At 44.7% G+C, this 14,908-nt stretch overlaps 1 protein-coding gene across 5 annotated transcripts in view; it reads left to right on the forward strand.

Annotated features, from left to right (window-relative positions):
- The window catches only part of LOC126297381 (latrophilin Cirl), a 715,307-nt gene that overhangs the window by 209,077 nt on the left and 491,322 nt on the right, over positions 1–14,908 (forward strand). The gene's annotated exons all lie outside the window — the stretch shown is intronic.

Consider the following 14,908-nt stretch of genomic DNA (forward strand, 5'->3'; position numbering starts at 1 on the left):
ATTGCGCTAGGTCAGACGATTTCTTCCAAATACTCAGCTTTTATTTGTCAGTCACTGTATATTTCATACCCGGTTACTATATTTTGTAGAATTATCGAAGGTTGGAGGGCGAACTAGCGCGAGAAGACCAGACACATGAGAACTACGACGGATATAAAACTTTTCAGAAAAGTTGGCAGCTATGATAGCCAGAGAAGCATTGGTGGCGGGTAACGTTGCGAACAGGCCTGGCGGCTTTTGTGTGCGCGATGGCCCGGCCCAGAATGTGAGCCGTGTTTGGGTTCAAGGCTGGCGGAGCATTGTTCTGGCCCCGCTCAGCACTTCCTGTTTCTCAGGGTAGGTCTGGGTCCGCAAAAGCTCACGCCGTCGCCTTGCTACCAGCTGTTACTCATTCTGCACTATGGCCGTCATTATCTAGTGGTGTGCCCACGGTGGAGTCTTTGCAATCACATTAAACGAAGTCGTCGGTGTATGAAACCGCACTTCCATCACGTCAATTTAAACAAGGACGGAAGAGGAAGTCTTTGCACTAGGCCATCTTTTAGTGAAAATTTACCGTTGCGCTCGTGCGTATTAGAGTATTTCTGGGCTCTTACCCTATATCCGCGTCAGAAACAAAAGTCTGGCCCGGGAAGCCGTCTAGAAGTTATACTCGGTTTGTCCTGTGTTCCAATGTTGTGGTTTCGATCCAAGTCTCGTGCATCTTCTTGTTCTGTAGTACACACCACGCGATACGATTAAATCGTATCCTCTCTGAAGATGGAATAGAAAACCTTAATAATTTGTAAATGTGACCCTTCTACTGTTTCTCTCGGTCGGTAAGTAACCACAGAGGAAGGAAGGTCGTTCAAAAGTGCCGCATAGTTGATGGTATGAATTACTGCTTACTTTCGTAGCTTTGTTGGGGTTTCCACGGAGTGCGCTAGGAGTACCTCTGTTTACGACACGAGACGGCGCCTTCGAGTGCCAGCCAGGGAACACGATTCCCGCGTGAGCTAGTACGTAGAGTGGCCAACGTTTTAAACATGTGCGCGCCTGCGCCCTGCATGTCCCTACGAAGGCGCGCACGCGCGAGATAAAATATTTGCGCTGGTATACATTTCTGGCAGGCGGCGCTGATATACGCACGCGGCGCCCTCTTCCTTACACACATACACAAAAAATAACGATCTGCGCCTCTGCGGCCGCAATGCGTGTCACATTTCCCCTGCACAGCTAGTACACGTGTTTCCCAGAGCAAGCACGCGAAATGCCTCATGTCACGACACACTTCACGCGCCTTCCGTCTCCCCGTGCCTGCCGCACCTTAGCGACTTGCTGGTCACGAACCATGTCCTATATCGTCGTTGTTGTTGTCCTCAAACGGTAATAACTTCTTTGACCAAGTCACCCAGTACATAACATAGACTCTTAGAACCAGTTTCGTAGAAGTACAGTAGGTACGTGGATTAACCAGCGCTGAGCACATGCCGCGAATCTTTCCCTGAGGAACCTCTCCACACCCCCGAAGTAGTCTTTGGTCACAGCAATTTACAGCTCATTTCCAATCAGCGTTAAACTTTAGTTTCAACAACTAACTAACATTCTCACTTTACACTCTCCGATTCCGACGATTAATATTTCTTTTGCAAATCTTGCAGGCATCTGTTAAAAGTTTAGGAATTCTTACAACCGCCTCACAGTATATTTACTCAGTAATGAAATTTGTTCCGCCGAGACCAGCCGCACAGTCCGCGACTGCAGCGCCTAAGACCGCTCGGCTAATCTGTAGGTACACTACATGCATTTTGCGCTATTCAAGGGAATGGGGTACTTAAAAAATTTAAGCTTAAAAATAGTTTTATACATGTGTGCATTTCCTATGCGCTCGACACGTTCCACGTAAGATCGATGGAACATGTAATCAACTAACTAACTTTGTAACTCATTACTTCAATTTTCTATCGCTGAAAACAAAATTTGCTTGCAGTGAGGGATATTTATGTTTTTACACGAAAAACTGTAAAGTTTACGACCAGTTTCTAAAAGGCTAAGCAATTAATGAAACGAAAAATGTGGTCTTCAGTCCTAAGACTTTTGGTGCACCCTTCCAAGCTTATCTGTTCTGTGCACATCTTATCGTCCCTGCGCAACTGCTGAAAGCTACATCAATTTGGATCGTACTGAATTCATTCCTTGGTCCCCTTGTACAATTTTTACCCCTTACACTTTCCTTCAGTAACAATTTGACAGTTACTTGATGGCTCAGAAAATGCCCTACCAACCGATCCCTAGGTTTTGTCTACTTGTACCGTACATTTATTTTCTCCCCAACCCGATTCAGCATTTGTTCATTAGTTATCCTGTCTACCGATCTCATCTTCAACGTTCTCCAGTAGCACCAAACTCCAAAAGCTTCTATTTTTTCTTATTTTCTTCATTTTTATTTTCTTTACTTGAGTTACACTCCGGACATCCTATATTCTCAGTGGAGCACAGTATAAAATTTTCGCGTTTAGGAGAAACTTTATTAATTTATATTTCTGTTCGAAAAGTGTTTTGTATTTTTAAGCCACAGTAACAACATTGCGCCACACACCTAGGCTCACGTACATTCGCAATTAAAAATCCGTGTGTTTATCATTGTTAGGCAGAGAAGTGTCAGCTGTGTGCGAGATAGACAGTACTAGTCAGTACCGACCGAATGATAAAAAGAGGACAAGACCAGGAAAGACACAAAGCGGGGTTGCTCGTCATCCGCACTCACATTTAACGTGTATGTTTAGCAGTATGAAAGTTACGGTACTGGTACGCAGCTGGTGTGAACGTGCTAACTGGCTGTATGTAAAACATGCCCAGGAGATTCTTGAAGAGCTAGACAAGTTTTGCTGTCTCTGAAGCTGAATAGATAAAGAAGGAAGGCGCAAAAAGGATATAGAAGCAAGGAATAGCCAAAGGAAAATAACTTCCTATACAAAGAAAAGCTATTAACATAAAAAGTACAAGAACAGAAAAAAAATTCACCGAACACTATGTTTCAACCACAGCTCAAATGGTTCAAAAGGCTCTGAGCACTATGGGACTTAACATCTGAGGTCATTAGTCCCCTAGAACTTAGAACTACTTAAACCTAACTGAGGACATCACACACATCCATGCCCGTGGCAGGATTCGAACCTGCGACCGTAGCTGTCGCGCAGTTCCAGACTGAAGCGCCTAGAACTGCTCGGCCACCGCGGCCGGCCAACCACAGCTCTGCGTAGGTCCGAAACATGAATAGTGGAGGGGAAGAGTGAACTGAAACAAATCGAAATATTGTGTTGAGGGAGACGGTTACAGATCAGATGAATTGTTAGAGTTGGCAATGAAGCAGCTCTGCAACGAGCCAACGAGAAAACATGGTTAATACAGAAGACTGAGAATGATTAGGTACGTATTACGAAATGAAGCATTGAAGAAACAGTGGAAGGGAACGGGAGGCCTGTATAAGGCCGATGAGGGCTTACTAGGCTAGCTGGCAAGTGACAGGAATGAATAATCAATTGTATCGTATCAAACCAACCTTACACATAGAAAGTGTGAAGTTACGATCCGAAAGTTGGCGTCGGCATCTTCCACAGTGTTCTTTAAAAAATAGACATTCATTATCGGGTAAGATTCGTACCTCGCTGCATGTGATTTACAAAGCCTTGTTATAGTTTTTTCATAGAGGGAACGCACTGGCATTGCAGATGTTACTTGTGTGACTTGTACATTTACGGGATAACATATTATATATGGCTGTACAGGGTGTCCCAGGGGGAATCGTCAGTATTCAACGATGTGGCAGAAAGGATCATTCGAAGCAAAAAAGCCAACCATTAAGAACTATGAGCACGTCTTCATGTGAACACATCTGTACTACCGAAAAAGTGCTCACAGCCCACAAGGTATACAGTTTAGAGCCTGTGTTTACTACACTTTTTCGCTTCGAATGACCGTTCTCCTCATATCGCTGAATAGTCAACACACTCCCTGGGACACCCTGTATCTACATCTATACTCCGCAAGCCACCTGACGGTGTGTGGCGGAGGGTATCCTGAGTACCTCTATCGGTTCTCCCTTCTATTCCAGTCTCGTATTGCACGTGGAAAGAAGGATTGTCGGTATGCTTCTGTGTGGGCTCTAATCTCTCTGATTTTATCCTCATGGTCTCTTCGCGAGATATACGTAGGAGGGAGCAATATACTGCTCGACTCCTCGGTGAAGGTATGTTCTCGAAACTTTAACAAAAGCCCGTACCGAGCTACTGAGCGTCTCTCCTGCACAAAGTATATAACAATTGTTTCCTAATACTGCACTGATTTGGCGAAATATTACAGTGAATAAAGCCCATCGATACCTTAGTCACAACCGCGAGGGATGAGTGCCGAGCATTCTTCAACTCGATACGCCTAATAGCAGAAGCATTAGAAACTTATTTGACGACCGGCGCAGATACATCTTTCCCCGTTTTCCTTAGTTTGTTTGCAGCGTGACGTGACCGTGGTTTGGTCATTTCTCCGCAATATCTCGTCTTCCAGAAGCGCTGTTTCAGAGACGTACGCAGAGAGCTTCCGTGAAGTCTGGAAAGTAGGAGACAGGTGCAGCTGGATAGCTCACTCGGTAAGAGTATTGACCGTGAAGCTCGAGCTCAGTCATTCGAGTCCCGGTCCGGCACAAAGTTTTAAAACAGCGCACACTCACTTGCAGCTTGAAAAAACCGTTCTGGAAGCAGTCTTATATTCTGCAAACTAGAAATCTACGTAAAAATGGTCTTTCTTACTGTTCATCCAGGGGTGGTAGTCGAATGAGTGCGTGAAACGCATTTGGAATAAAATGCATTTCTCCTCTGGCTTGCGCCGTGTTTAGGTACTACGACAAGAATGCTGTCATTGTCAGTGAACCCGATATACTGCGTATAATGAGCATTACGCTTCCGTCTGAAAAGTAACTGTGCTCTTCATTCCATGACACTTTCAGTTCGTATGAAATACATCTCTTGTTCTCATTCTTTGAATAGCGGAAACCAGTGAAATTCAGAACGTTTCTGTCCATGTAAGAAGCTGATTCTCCTTTTCCTACCTGTGCTTTGAGATTTTCACTTTCAATTCCATATGTTGTTCATAAACCTTTTGACTTAAAATCCACAGTGGGTCGGCCACAGGTTTCAGCAAGTCGGACGATGTGATTTATTTCTGAGTACGTTAGAGCGAAGAAAACCTGATCGAATGAAACAAAATAATGCAGCTAATGGGCAGAATACCTTCACTTACATTTCTAACGTGCAGTGTCCCCATTTCGAAGTAACTGCTTCTCGTTATGCTCGACACACATTCGAATGCGCAAAATGGAATTACCGCCAGGCACCTAGTACAGATTGATTTGATGCACCATTGCGTCAGAGAAAGGGAATTCGTTGTATCTGCAGCGAGTTTCCATAAGCCGGCCGTCGAATAAGTAGGTCACCGCTGGTGAAAGTGGCTGCATGAATGACATGACCTGTGACCAGGCACATGTGTGGAGAAACAAAGAACCCGCCGACCACGATTCTCACCTGGCACCTCCAGCAAAAGAACCGGCCCATTTCTCGATACCTTGCAATCATACGCTTGATGAAAGTTACGCAATCCGGCGGGGGTCGATTGGAAAAACTGTGAAAGTTATCGTACAACAGTCAGAGGTTTGCTGTGATTAAAGGTACGAGAAACGCAGTTGTGTCAGAGGGCTCGAGTAATAGCGTAAAACGTACAGATGGGCCAAGCTCTTATGAAGCACAAAGGCGGAATGAATTTTGTCGTGAAATACAAATCAACGAAACAGAGTTAAAGTTTGGAGCATGTTTTCTTAACACGCCTACAAGAAAAGAAACAAATGATAAGTAGGGGCACTTTTCCATAAGAGTACCGTGGGTAATAAGATTGTTGTCTAAATGTGACTCCACACACATCACTTTTTTCACTTAAGTGCTGTTTGGGCGAAGTCGTATGTATTACGAAATATAATTCAGTGGTGGAAAAGGTGAAAATCTCCTCTGGTTACACAAGTAGTGTGTCATGCTTCTGCAAACATCAACGTCTTTGCAGTCTCTAAGCAAGTTCTGTTTAGTTTTGGTCCGCTTCTTCCATCTAGAAGCACTAGGCTGACATAATCGTACGAGGGGACAAGCATACTTTTTAATCAATAAGTGACATAAGCATGATAAGCTTTGCCGACCGGAGTGGACGAGCGGTTCTAGGCGCTACAGTCTGGAACCGCGCGACCGCTACGGTCGCAGGTTCGAATCCTGACTCCGGCATGGATCTGTGTGATGTCCTTAGGTTAGTTAGGTTTAAGTAGTTCTAAGTTCTAGGGGACTGATGACCTCAGAAGTGAAGTCCCATAGTGCTCAGAGCCATTCGAGTCTCGTTCCGGCACACAGTTTTAATCTGCCAGGAAGTTTCACTTTGAAACTATTTCCCCACCGTTCCGCTTTCGAACAGCACGTGGGATAAATGAAAATCCAAATGTTTCCGTGTAAGTTTAATTTCTCTTATATTACTACGACGGTCATTTCTCCCTATGTCACTGGGATCAACAAAATATTACGTCATTCGTGCCTAAAGATGATGATCCAAATTTCATGTGAAGGTCACACGCCAACGAAAAATGTCTTCCTGGTTCAAATGGCTCTGAGCACTATGGGACTTAACATATGAGGTCATCAGTCCCCTAGACTTAGAACTACTTAAACCTAACTAACCTAAGGACATCATCACACACATCCATGCCCGAGGCAGGGATTCGAACTTGCGACCGTAGCAGCAGCGCGGTTCCGGACTGAAGCGCCTAGAACCGCCCGGTCACAAGGGCCGGCTAGAAACATGGTATCAACTTCAGATCCCCTCGCGATAGCATTCATTACTTTGTGAATAAAGGGCCTTCACAAAAACGATGTGCTAGCTGTGTGTCAGTAGATTTTTTTTCTTGGAGCCATTTAATAATACTGGAACAGTCTGTTTCAAAGTCATACGACAGATCTATGCCAATGATATGGATCTATAATTCAGCAGATTAGTGCTATTTCCATTCTTTTGTATTGATGTGATCATATGTGCAACTTTGCTGTCTGTTGGTGTGGATATTTCGTCCAGCGAGCGGTTCAATATGCTTGCTAAAAATGGAACTAATTCATAAGCATACTCCGAAAGGAATAAAACTGGTTCACTGTTGTGAGAGGAAGACTAGCCTTTATTAAATGACTTAAGTTGCTTTGCACCGCCATGGTATCTACTACCATATTAATAATGTTGGTAGCTGTTCATTATTCGAATTCTGTTTGTGAATTGTAGTTTCTTGTGAAAGTGTTGAACCTAGCATGCATTTGTAAATAAACCACGCTGCTAACCGACAGGCACTGCAGTTAATTCATAAAGGGTTTGACGAAAAGCGTGTACGGGAAGATCATCAAAACCAGCATTTCAAGATTGTTTCGCAAGTCTAAAAACTACAACAAACAACAAATACGCGGGAGACCAATTTTTTTCTCTTCCAAATATTTTGATTGGTGTTTAGTCTTATTAACACCTGCGAACTGATTTTAAAAGATGAGATTTGGTCTTACAGATACACCTTTGCTTTTTGTGTGCACTGAAACACAGTGAATTGTAATTGGGGGGAAACTATTACGTCTCCGAAAGATATGAGGGACAGGGGAGAGAGAGAGAGAGAGAGAGAGAGAGAGAGAGAGAGAGAGAGAGAGAGATTTTATATAACGGCTAAAAACCTGCGGAACGAGGAGGATGGTGGACAGGGGGTGGGGGTAGTGGACGAAATAAATGTAATATATGTACAGTCCGTCACTTCCCGTACGGTTGCTTGCGGAGTACAGAGAGAAGTAATCAGATGACAAACCCATTTTCGAGCTTTTCGTTAGCATATTAACTATTTTAGACACTACGGAGCTCTAGTCGGCGCGACCGCGACGGTCGCAGGTTCGAATCCTGCCTCGGGCATGGATGTGTGTGATGTCCTTAGGTTAGTTAGGTTTAAGTAGTTCTAAGTTCTAGGGGACTGATGACCTCAAATGTAAGTCCCATAGTGCTCAGAGCCATTTGAACCAAGCCAGCTCTAGTCGGATAATTACAGCTGATTTTAAGAACGCCCTAAATATTTCTGATGCTTCCTGAAATTTGGTAGAGCTGAGTCGCGTAAATGTTGTGGTCTGGGTAACTCCAGGAGTAATGCACGTATTGTCCAGAAATAAAGACTGTAAACTCGTGTCGTTAACGTTGACAGGTTTGTGGACAACTGAGTGGCGCTGATGTACGGCTGGCTATATATCTCTCTGTCTCCTCCTAAGTCTTCACCCTTTTGGCAATGGTGACGAGATCTGGTCTCTTCAGTCATGTAATCAAATATCTCCAATTCGACGTTGTTTTTATTTCCTATACTTATTTCCTAACTTTCTTTCCTTGTTTGCACTTCATTCCCCAGTTTACACGAATGCCAAATATTATAATAATGTTTTATCCTATTAAATGTACCCTTTGAAAGTTCGTTGTACCAAGATGCTCGAATCAACGCAACAGGATTTTGTTTACACAACTTCAGTATTTGACCGACGGCGCCTAATTGCGTAATGATAGCTAATCAACTCTAATCAAATGTAAATGGAAGGTAGGCGTTTGCGAAATTGTTTAGAGCTAATTCTGCGCTTATCTGCATTTTTAGGATGTCTGTACCTGGATTGTACTAATCGTAAATGTACAAGCGCGACGTATGTTGGTGTCGACAAGGTGTGTAACAGTAGGGCTCTTCACAAACAGTCCCGCGGTCGCGTTCTCGCTTCCCGAGCCCGGTGTCCCGGGTTCGATTCCCGGCGGGATCAGGGATTTTCACCTGTCTCGAGATGACTGGGTGTTTGTGTTGTCCTCATCATTTCATCTTCATTCATCAAAGTGGCGAGATTGGACTGAGCAAAGGTTGGGAATTTGTACGGGTGCTGATAACTGCGCAGTTATGCGACCCACAGACCAATCATCTTCACAACGCATGTTTAATCGAGAAGCGTTAAAAGTTGTACAGTGCTTTATAGCGGCAGCTTTCTAACGCAAGCAGACGTCACGGGAGAAACTGGCCGTTGCGCTTTTTTCTGCCGAGAGGCGAGCAGTGCGAAGCGTTGCTAATTGACACGGCCAGCTGTGCCCCCGGTGAAAGCTGAGGTCACACACGTTGCTCGCGAGTAGGCCAGTCACAGCCACTTCCCGCTCTGACGGTGCGTCTGCTCTTCTCAGCCTACCATATCTGCAGACAACGGTCTGCTTAGTGTGAGTGTCCATTCCTGAGTCGAATTTCATCAAACTGTTAATGACTGGTCTCTCACCATCATCAGACATTTGACGTCCTCTTCTAGTCGAAGGCCCGCTGTAGACTTTTGCCTGCATTTCGATTTTCAACATATACCCATATTCGCCAGCACCTACCAGCCTTCCATTAGGTCGTTGTCTCGTCTTTTTCTAACTCTTGGAACTTCCTTAGTGCACCTAGACGCAATTCGCTGACACAAATCCATTGTCATTGAGCCACAGGTTCTCCCTCTATTCTTTTCTCTCATCTTTTGTTTGTCAAGCATCCTGATTTACCTCAACTCGCACTGAGTCCCTCTCCTTAGATCAGTTCCCATTGACTGCATAGTCATCAGGGCTCAGCCGTATATCCATATCGGTCAGAGCGTCACTGATCGTCTCAGATAAATGTCGTGAGGTATTCTGTAGACGACATAGCGGTACATTAACTGTGTGTCCGAACTGCAAGTTGATTTCGGTACCACATTCCTTTGCTAGGTGTGGGCGTATGATTTACACATCTGTACATCCATTCACGAATGACGCAGGGGGAAGAACTTCTGTTTGTAAGACTCTGATTTTCGCATCGCGGTTACATCGCGTTATGTATGTAAAAGAAAAAAAAAGTAAATGTCGTATGGCATTGTTGTCTGGGGTCCTCCACGGGTTGGGTTCAGCTGTCTGTCGGAAAGTGTGTTCTTCGTCTGCGCGCATTGCCCCCTTTCCTTGCGGATTTGTTTGACTTGGGTAGTATGTGTACTTACAGAGTCTAAGTCAGTGTTACGGTGGCGTATATAGTGTAGTGTTAGATTTGTGTTGTATTATGATGACGAGGCTCAAACCCGGTGCCGACACACAGCCTGCATCCCTCGAATAGCACCAAGTGGGCCGCCAAGCTTTACGTTCCCATCTGACGGACAAATCACCATCAACAGTCACATACCGTCACTTCGTGAGACACTGCGGAGAGGTTTGTAATTTAATCCTGGACATTGGCGCAAAGACTGAGGATCAAGAACTTGCCTCGTCGGTCAAATACTGCCAGTGAAAATGTTATCCGCAGCCGAGATTTGAACCGACTTCCCTCCGAGTCGAGCGCCACGGCACAGGCGTGCGTTGCTGACCTCGGCTATAGTGATTGAGGGGCGAAACTGCGATATGTATGTGGCACGAATTAGTATCTACGGTCTCAGAATTATAACAGTAAACCTCTCTGTGACGATGAACGCATCTCTCGTGGCTTGTACTTTGTAACAAATCCGTTACGAAATGCGCCGCTGTTCCTTGGATTTTCTCTCTTTCATCTTTTAAGGATCCCAATCTAAGGAGAAACACGCAACAATCGTGGAATAAGTGCTACGAATGTCACTCTTTCGTGAGTAAATTTAATTTTCCTTGGAATTCTTCCAGTGAATTTAATCCTGACATGTACTTTACCTAAGTTGTTGTCCATTATTACCCACGTTTGAGCCAGTACTGGCTTCCTCTCCTGTTGGTGACAAATGGGTGGGAGAAGTAACTACCTTAGATTACCTAGGAGTGACCACGTAGGGCGACCCGCAGTGGAATATTCAAATAAACAAACTGTAGGAAAAGCAGATGACAGGCTGAGATTCATTGTAATAATGATAAGGAAATGTAATTCATCCACAGAAGTAGTGCTTATACAAGTTTTGTTTGACCGATTGTGGAGCACTTCTCACCAGTCTGGGATCGTTATTAGGTTTGATTAATAGGAGAGAGAGGCAATATCCAAAGAAGAGCGGCACGTTCTGTCACGGGATCGTTTAGTCCGCACGTGCGCGATGCTCAATAAACTCGAGTGACAGACTGCAGTGGAGGCGTCGTGCGTCACAGAGTGGTTTACTATCCAACTTCTTAGAGGGAGAGAGCGAGATGGCCACAGCTAGAAAATGCGGGAAATTAGAGCTAACACGGAAGCTGACGGACAGGCTTCCCAAGCGCCATTCCCGAGTGGTATGAGATAGTGGCATAGAACTACCTTGTGCCACAGGTCGCTTACAGAGCGAAGATTGAGATGTTGATGTTGTCATTCAATTTTAGGTCGATCCGGACGGTTGCTCCTGGGTGTAAAACAGTTTTTATGTTTACCAGTGTAATCGAACCAGTTATTTTTTTCGTGTATTCATGCACTGTACGTTACATTTATTTACTTTGAGGGTCAACTAGCTCTGAATTTTCCAGACTTGTGTTCTCATTGCCACCTAGCCACTAGGCTGTGTGGTGCATAGTCGCGAAAGTGTGATTCGGTAGTGAATTTTTCGGGCTATTCCGAGCAAAACGTATTCGAGACGGTTTGTAGATTGACGGGCGGACAGAACGGGACAGGCTGGAGCGAAAGGCTGGTGTCGTGGTGGCTAGGAGCGCTGTAATTAAATGTGTCGATTCTAGCACGCCATCGGCAGTGTAAACGTCGCCAAAATCTGTTGGCGTTCGCGTGCCCCAGCCTGCGCTGCATATTTTATCCTTGCCGTGTAGTTGCGGCCCGCTATTAACCTCGAGTGATTTCCATTGCTCGGCACGTCAAGGACCTCGTCATCCCGCCTCTGGCATTCATGTTTCGTCGTACGCCTTCAGCACGAACGCTTTCGCCCGGAGCTTGTTACTCGTATCAACTGCCGAGAGGCCATTCACAGCCCGAAAGGCGCCTGCGAGCCCCTTACTTCTCGAGGGAAGCTCGCAAGCACGTGCTTCAACTCGACACAAATTGCTGAAATGTTCGTAGACTAGTGTCTGAAGCGTCGAATTTGATGTTTAAATGTTCGTCAGAGCGTATATCATTAGAGATTTGGAGCCATCTGCTCAGGGTTAAAACTATACCTGGCGCTCAGTGTTACTACACGAAAGCTACCTAGTAATACTTCTGAAAATAAATGGTTGCATTTTGTTTCTTGATTTTATTCTTTTCGTTGTCGCGAATGTTGCGTACGAAGCAAGAATGTCTGAGTCTCCGACGTATCTGGCCGCAGGTGAGTCAGTTGGCAAGCGTGCCACATTGGCTCACATGTAAGACTTACTATACTACATGATTTTGAGTAGTCAAGTAACAGTATCGGGATCAACCTTTTATTCACGTGCTGAATTTTGAAAACCTACCAAAAATATTCCTCCCTTTCTGTATCTAACAGATTGTGTACATGTTTTGCTGTCCCATACGGTTGTTAACTTTTGTTGTATTTACATGACTAATTTGGTAGTTCAAAAATGGTTCAAATGGCTCTGAGCACAATGGGACTTAACATCTATGGTCATCAGTCCCCTAGAACTTAGAACTACTTAAACCTAACTAACCGAAGGACATCACACAACAGCCAGCCATCACGAGGCAGAGAAAATCCCTGACCCCGCCGGGAATCGAACCCGGGGACCCGGGTGTGGGAAGCGAGAACGTTACCACACGACCACGAGATGCGGGCAGATTGGGAGTACTTAAATCGTGTTCTGGAGGAGAAAGGACCGAGCGAGGTGGCGCAGTGGTTAGCACACTGGACTCGCATTCGGGAGGACGACGGTTCAATCCCGTCTCCGGCCATCCTGATTTAGGTTTTCCGTGATTTCCCTAAATCGTTTCAGGCAAATGCCGGGATGGTTCCTTTGAAAGGGCACAGCCGCTTTCCTTCCCTAACCCGAGCTTGCGCTCCGTCTCTAATGACCTCGTTGTCTACGGGACGTTAAACACTAACCACCACCACCTGGAGGAGAAAGGTTTGAATCTGCATCCGATCGTTGTGATTTACCCTTTCTGTGCTTTCTTAAAACACTTAACACACGATTTCCCATTGAACTATGCTTTGTTCATCGTATGGCTATCCTATACAGTTATTGTTCCAAATTTTATAAGGCGTCACTTTCTCTGTCTTGCCAGTCGTGTCCATGTGGCCTTGTCGACCGTAAGCCTTGTGGCAATGTACCGGGTGATAAAAAAAACCGTATAAATTTGAAAACTTAATAAACCATGGAATAATGTAGATAGAGAGGTAAAAATTGACACACATGCTTGGAATGACATGTGGTTTTATTAGAAGCACCCCATATTGCTAGATTTCTTTGCGCGCGTCGTTTGGTGGTGATCGTGTGCTCAGCCGCCACTTTCGTCATGATTCGCCTCCCAGGTCCCCAGACCTCAGTCCGTGCGATTATTGGCTTTGGGATTACCTGAAGTCGCAAGTGTATCGTGATCGACCGACACCTCTAGGGATGCTGAAAGACAACATCCGACGCCAATGCCTCACCGTAACTCCGGACATGCTTTACAGTGCTGTTCACAACATTATTCCTCGACTACAGCTATTGTTGAGGAACGATGGTGGACATTGAGCATTTCCTGTAAAGAACATCATCTATGCTTTGTCTTACTTTGTTATGCTAATTATTGCTACTCTGTCGGATATTTTTTGAACTTTTGTATTTTTTGGTTCTAATAAAACCCCATGTCATTCCAATTGTGTGTGTCAATTTGTACCTCTCTATCTACATTATTCCGTGATTTATTCATTTTTCAAATTTATACTGACTTCTTGATCACCAGGTATGAAGTTGCTTAGAGCTCTGCAGTGAAACACATGTGTAGGAAACATTCTAAAACCACGAGAACAAACTGTTCTCAACGTTTTCGGATAAATATACGTCTTTACAGATACGCCAGTTTACAGAAATAATATCTGAGGCAACCTGAGTTTGTGTGTCGAGTCTGTTTGGTACAGGGAAAGAGAAACAGAACATCAGCGGACTGTGCTCTCACACAATATTGCGTTCAATGGCTTTCGTATTTGGTTATTGGCTGAAATATCTACACTGCGCTCTTACATCACATACAACTTACGCAGTAAAATATGTTACCGGCAGGTTTCATTGGTGTCGTTTTCTCGTCTGATTTATCTTTCCAGCGCAGTTTAATAGTATATTAATTACTTAACCTGTTTTACATATAGTATTTAAATGGCCTTCGAAATTTTTTGGTTTCCCCAGTTCAAAGTTTTCCCGAATGACGGACTGACGGAATTAGACGCGGCTGTTGGCGTTCGTTCATTCCTCAGGGCTCCGTGGCAGCCCTGCGGCGGGCTATGTAGACGACGCAACTGCAGGTTAAATGCGCCAGTGAGGTGCCGCAGCCGTGCTAGAGAAAGATAGGCCGCGGCGCCTACGTCACGAAGGTAAGGCGTTGGCCCGCCCGCTCAACTCAGCCTACAAACTTACCTTTCTACACCTGTTAACTCTTAACTAGGTGTATACGTACAAACGAGAATTGCATCTTCTACTGGAATGATCTGCTACGGAATCTTACTGTTATTAGACCTACAATGATCGGAAGTCCATAGACCTCCTTACAATTTTTTTATGGCTGTACTGGGATACAATAAAATTAGAATCATTCCAAAATGATAATTAGTTGCATAAGGTACAATTTTTTGTATGAAATGAGGAGTAGGCATTAGGAGTGATTTAAAATGGAATGATCATATAAAGTTGACTGTCGGGAAAGCAGATGCCAGACTGAGATTCGCCCACTGCTTGAATATTGCTCACCAGTGTGGGGATCCGTACCAGACAGGGTTGATAGAAG

This window comes from Schistocerca gregaria, chromosome X, assembly GCF_023897955.1.
Source record: "Schistocerca gregaria isolate iqSchGreg1 chromosome X, iqSchGreg1.2, whole genome shotgun sequence".
Taxonomy (NCBI): domain Eukaryota; kingdom Metazoa; phylum Arthropoda; class Insecta; order Orthoptera; family Acrididae; genus Schistocerca; species Schistocerca gregaria.